The sequence below is a fragment of the Meleagris gallopavo genome, chromosome 6, assembly GCF_000146605.3.
Source record: "Meleagris gallopavo isolate NT-WF06-2002-E0010 breed Aviagen turkey brand Nicholas breeding stock chromosome 6, Turkey_5.1, whole genome shotgun sequence".
Classification (NCBI taxonomy): domain Eukaryota; kingdom Metazoa; phylum Chordata; class Aves; order Galliformes; family Phasianidae; genus Meleagris; species Meleagris gallopavo.
In genome coordinates, this window is record NC_015016.2 from 33475346 (window position 1) to 33482095 (window position 6750).

A 6750-nucleotide genomic window follows, 5' to 3' on the forward strand; every position below is an offset into this window, starting at 1 on the left:
AAGTATAGGTCTTCCTTTCATCACCTAGCAAGAAGTAGGAGCTGGTTGGGAGAATGAAGAATGGAAATGTTTCTTAACACATGAAAATGACTTAGAGAATTGCAAGTTGGAAAAACTTTGCTTTCCCAGCCTGCCAATACAGTTACTTGCAGGCAAAAAGTGAGAGAACTAGAAATTCTTCAGGTACTTGTTAGTCTTACCATTGTCCCACTTCAGGTTCCTCCTCTTGGTGACTCTTCTTCCAGGAGTACTTTGCCATAGCAAAGAACAGAAGTGGGGAATTTCCCTTCTGTTTTTATGGCAGAAGGAAAACTGGCGACTTCCCCTTATTTCAGCTGCTGTTTACTCAGAAAACAAAGTTGCTGTATACTAACAGTGACATTTTGTACATATACATTGATCTGAAAAATCCAGAGAACACAGTAAAAGTTATGCTAATAGTCAGGACTCTGATTTTCATGGATACTTTATGCAGACCATAAATGCTTGAGAGATTAAGAAGAGTATTTTCTATTTACTGTGTTTCTATCAGTTTGTGGTAATAGTACAATAGACGCTTAGTTGAGATGTCTGACCAGATGTTTCAACCATGAAGCTATTTCCAGTAAAGACGTTTTGAATATGCATATGAAAGCATCTATAAATACTGTGACTTATTAGCAATTTTTACAGCCAAAAATAAAGCAAACTAGTATGACTGTTAACTTATGTTTCAGAAGTTGAAAGAGTAGGTAACATTAAAGGCTGGAATTAACTTCTGCTGAGGCTTGTGCTGCTTAATGCAGCACAGCCAACCTTGCCATCTCTATGGGATGAGATCTGGTGATCATTTTATGCATGTGAGCAATCCAAAAGAAATTAATGGGAGTAAGGAACTGCATGACAAGTTTTAGTAGGGAACACAGTCTCACTGACCTTGGTGATGCAATCAGCCTACCAGTCTCAAACAACAAGAAAAACTATATGTTCCACCATGTGTTAGTAACATTTTAAAAAACTGTTTCAAATGATTTGTCCACTGTAGTTTTCTCAGACGATTGAAATAAAATCCATTTCTGTTTGAGGATATGACGAGTTCAATGAACTCCAGTTCTTCTGCCTTTTTTAGCAGGCATATGCGAAGCGCTGCATGATTTTTTATAATTCAGAAAAATGAGTAGGTTGAGTTGGTTAAGGATTTTGACTGACATTCATTGCTAGAGCTTCATTCCTCTTTCATACATATATTTTCCCTTTTCTGTGGTACTGTGTGTCATAAACTTTATAACCAGTTACATTGTCACCAGCCCATAGTTAAGTACTTAGTAGCAGCAGTGTGTATGAGTTAACTTTGGTCCTCAAAGTCATAATGCACTGCAATTCCAACTAAGCATGGGTAGACCCAGCGTTTAACCTCATGGACATGGTAAAGTGGAGAAAACTATAGAAGGAACTCAGGTGACAAAAATCAACCTTTTTTATTTACCTACTCTCCTATAAAGGAAGAGATGCGATTTCCCTCAAAGCTGTGAAAAAGTTTAATATGCAACTGTGAAGAGAACTTGCAAAACATATCATCCTGAAATCACAAGTTAGAAGCTTTATCTTTTTCTATGTGAGGATTTAATGAAAGATGTTGATCAGTACTGATGCTTTGGTTAGTTTGCAAGCATAGTTTAGGTTTTAACAAGTTATGAAATCCATTGAAGTCAGCTTTATTTGTAAGCTCCCACAGTAATAGATTCTTCTAATTACAAGAATAGATGACTTATGAAATGCCTTATGTTCCAGAAGTCAAATGTCTCTGCATATGTCCAATAGTTACCAACAGATGTAAGGAGAGACAAAATGAAACCCAATCCTTCGCAGAATTTTGGCTCTCAGCCCATTTTGTAACTCTGTAACTTCTCCTTAGAGGGCAGAGCACAACCGGAGGAGGTGGCAAACTGTGGTTGCATGCTGCTTGTAATGATGCAACAGAAGCACCCCAAGAGCAAGTTTGTTGTTGCGGTCTCTCTGGTAAAACATATGTGCCTTCGTTTAAGTGCTCATGATGCAAATCTTACTCACTGTGTCTGTCTGTTTTCATAGAAGAAAATAGAATTTTTGCTCCGTGGGAGCTTTACTCAAAATAACCTCAGATATCATTGTTATGAAATAAGTTTCTCCAAATTGTGGTACTAGAAACAAAGAGAAAACTGTTTGTCTGTTAGTGCTTGGAAGAGTGGCAAAGAGGTACAACAAACTCTCATTTCCACTAGAAATAACTTCCCAAACACAGTTCCTCGAAAATAGTGCCTAGGTCAAGGCTTTCAAGTGAGGCTTAATATTTAGTTTGCAAACTAAGGCCTTAGGGGAACTGGATTTCCAGAAAGACCTTTATGTCTGCTCTTTAACTTTCCATTAAAGCGTCTAGTTCAATATTTTAAAAGGCAGGGAACATTGTTATTCAGTTTTGAAAAATCTTGACCTTTTTTAAACGTATAAACAAAGAGTCTCGTTTTCAAAACAGTGTGACTTAAGGCTACATTGCAGCCAGCTAACCCCACAGCATGATAGTCTTAATAACAGGCAGTTTAGAGAATAACATTTGAATGATCTTGATTTGGAAAAGCATCCCTTCTGGATTCAGTAGTCTGTAGGGGAACTGTTAAGCTCTTGTTAATCCTCAGCTGTCAAATTAAGTAGGCTGTTAGCCAAACTAATTGGCATGATAGGTAGGACAGAGGGTAAACATTCCTTAGGCTGCAATTAATAGGCTGAAATGGTTGATCTGCTGATTAAAATAAATAAATAGATAAATAAATATACATATAAAATAACCATACTTACTGCAAGTATAGTGAACTCTCCAAAATTATAAACATAATTAACTTCAAGTACACAATACTAACAAATGCTTTTCAGTAAATAAATCAGTCAATTTATCCTATGTTTGCCTACCTACACTTCTGCTATCTTAGATACCCATTTGTTTGTATTCCCTTACTTGTCTAAGTCTCCTCTTATGTGCATACAGCACACCTGCACTTTACAGATGTATACAGTAATGCATTATTTATACCTAAATTTTGCTTTGGATTAATTATGAATTAGATTCTGACTTTAATAGGACTACTTAAACATGTATACTTAATTATAGGCAAGAATAATAAACGAGAACATGCAAGATCATGACCCGAACAGTGAAGTCAAGCAATTTAAGAAATGATCACTGGAATTGCAGAGATGCTTATAATAAAGAAAAAGCAAATTCCAAGCAGAGATGTCAGAAAAACAACATTCAGACAAGTTAATTGCTAATTAAAGCTTCTCGTGTTTGGAATTAAAAAAAAATATTTAGGATATTAGTAAAAACATCCTAATAGTATTTGGTTTATTTAAATACTGGTCATGTAATTACAGGTTTGGGACTTAAACACGGTCTGTTTCTTGGCAGGTTTCTGCTGCCACGCTATTTGAGTTAGAAAAGTTCAATGGGTAATATTAGCTTAGCTGTGGAACTCTGATATTTAATAGGATTTTATGGAAATAGCTAATATGTGCACATGGCAGCAACTTCTCAGTTAAATATTGTCACAAAAGTGTCTTTTGATTCCATTATAATCCTTATTTCATTTAACAAGTAAACAAATAAGGCTGCTGAGGCCAACACTGAATAATAGCAAGAAAGTTTCTTCACTCTATGACATTCAAAGTTATGGCAAAGAAAATTTATATTACGTGACCTGCTTTGGAAACTTGAGCTCACGAGGAAAAGCAAGATATCAATAAGCAAAGGCCAATTTTGTGGCCACTTCTGAGACTATGGTTTATCAGAAATGTTTCATTTTGTTTATGGCAGTAGTTCAAAACATATCTGAATAACCACATTCACAGAATAATAGAATGACCCAAGTTGGAAGGGACACATAAGGATCGTGGTGTCCACATAGTACCACCCAAAAATCAGACCAGATGTCTGAGAGCGTTGTCCAGATTCTTCTTGAACTCCATCAGCTCGGTGCTATGACCACTGCCCTGGGCAGCCAGTTCCATGCCTACCACCTTCTGGAGAAGAACCTTTTCTTGACACCCAATCTGCCCCTCCTCTGACACAGCCCCATGCCGTTCCCTCGCTGTCACAGACAGCAGAGCTCAGCGCTGCCCTCAGCTCCCTATGAGAGCTGCAGCCACCATCAGGCCTCCCCTCAGCTCCTGTGCTCTGGGCTGAGCAAACCGAGGCACCCCAGCTGCTCCTCACACATCTTCCTCTCTAGACCTTCACTATCTTTGTAGCTTTCCTTTGGACACTCTTTAATAGTTTTACTCATGAAAGGAAAATCCGTAAAACAGAACTGGGGGCAATAATAAAAATTAGGGAATGAAAAGTGATGGAGGAAATCTCAGAACTGGAGAAACCATTATTTGCTATCTCTATTTTTCTAGCATAATCCCTGTAGTTTTGCGTCTGGCACTCATGCTTTTCTCAGTCACTAAATGTCTGCAGGCTACTAGAATAAGCACAATGCCAGTACAACAAAATCAGTTTTCAGGCATGTGCCCTTAAGATGAGGTTCAGAAATTTTACTGGTTGCTCAAGTATTATCATCACTTTTATGGCCAAAAGTCTGCAGATTCTTGATATCATTCATTACAGAACTGCCAAGGCTGCAGCTAAATGATTTCTTTTTCAGTGTTGTTATCTTGTATCTGTACAGGTTGGACAGATAAGTAGAGTTGGAAAAGGGGGTGTTTTTTTTTTCTTTTCTTTCTTTTTTTTTCTCTGAGACAGGACTGATCAAACATTGTTAAAGGCCTAAAAAGTGGTGTTTTATTATGTGCATCTGGAATAGCAAAAACACTGAAAACGTGTCTTCTTCCTTGCCAGCTTACTCGCAATGCTCTGCGACAAACGATTCTATAGCACTTTCTGTCTGCTGTGTGTAATTTTCATCCTCCAGAAGAAATGGTGGTGGTCCTAAAGTGTCTCCCATAGGAGCAGTTTGTGATGTGCTCATCTGCAGATACAGTGCTAAAGGCTGCTTTAATATGCAAGACTGACTTTTCCTATTTCAATGGCAAGACATTTGGGCAAGAGCAGATGTTCAGATAAGGACACATAGTAAAAGCTCTCTACTTCTGGCTCACGGAAACCAGAAACTTTGCATATTTTGATTCCGAAATTTAATGTTGGTGTTCTTTGCAGTTTGCGGCCTGTACCCTGCACATGCGTTGGTTTTCATTTGAAATAATGTTATGTGAATAGTTTGATTAAAACTGAGAATAATTTAGATGAGTGATGTAACTATCAGGTTCTGAGCCATTAGAAATTACACTGACCTAGGAATGTTCTGCACACTCCCCTGTGCTGGATAATATCTCCTGGTGCCTTTTTTTCTGTGGTGGCCAACAACATTGTCATGAGTTGGAGATTAAGGATGTATGATATGTTATTGTTAATGGACCCTGATCAGGTTTATTCCTTGAGAGTGGGGCAGCAGTTCTACAAAGCAGTTCAAGAAATGCACATGCGTTCTTGCATCCCAGTAGCTGGACTCTTATTGCACAGGTGAGCTGTTCAGTGCCTTCCTTGCTGCTCGGATAGCTATTGAACAGCAGCTTTGTGCAAACAGGTACTGGCCTGCAGTAGCATTCCTGCTCTGTGCTGACTTCTTCAGGGCCTACTGTCTCTTAGTTCCCTTCCTGTAGCATGGCACAGCCTCCCCTGTGGCTCTCGCTGGGAGGGGGCAGAGAACTGTCCCCAGGAGGTGAGGTGCCTTCCCTTGGAAGGGTGCTGCTCTGCAGCGCTTGGTTAGACCCTGCTGCTGAAGGGTAGGATTTATAACAAGCTCTTCAGAGTTTCCATTGTGTAACTCTGCACAGCACATCAAAGCGGGGTATTTGTGTTGCCTTATTCTAAGCATCTTTGGTAGGTGCCTTATCTCAGATGCCAAGATCTCCAGAGGATAACCAGAGGAACCTGAATGAAAAGTGCAGGGCTTGCGATGGGCTGCGATGTGTGCCTGGCTCCTGTGTTATGCACCAGCCGAAAGCTGAAGGTCAGGCAGTTAGGCCTCCTGCTGCTCCCACCCTTCATGCTGCCATGGTCCAACCAGAGCACTGCCTGATAGAGAGCAGAGGGCCCTGCCTCACTTGTGCTGTTTTGTATTCCTTTGCTCAAATGAATTATGAAATATTGGGCCATCGCAATATACAACTATATCTAAAAGTACAAATAAACATACATCTCTTAAGCTATTCCTCACACACCAAGTCATAGAACCACAGAATGTCCTGAGTTGGAACTGACCCATAAGGACCACTGAGTCCAGCTGCTGGCTCCACACAGCACCAAATTTCAAGCCCTACATCTTGATAGCATTCTCCAAACGCTCCTTGAACTCCAGCAGCTTGGGGCCGTGACCACTGCCCTCTGGTGAAGGACCTTTTCCTGATACCCAACTCGGCCCTCCCCTGATGCAGCTCCACGCTGTTCCCTCGGGTCCTATTGCTTGTTGCTTGCACTTGTTTGGCCACGTTCTGAACGCACACAACACACGTGCGCGTGTGGTATGTAAGGGCACACCAGTCACACTCGCTTTGTTGTGAACATGTCTCGAGGTGACCACCACGTTACTGTTTTCATTATGCTGTCGTTAGTCCTGCGCTTGGCCACCTTGTCTTTCCCTAATTAATTAACAGGCCTAATTGCGCTCACTGGCTGCCTCGGGGAAGCCCTCGCCAGGCTGCAGCCGAGGTATCGCCTCACGGCGCGGAACGGCCGCCGGC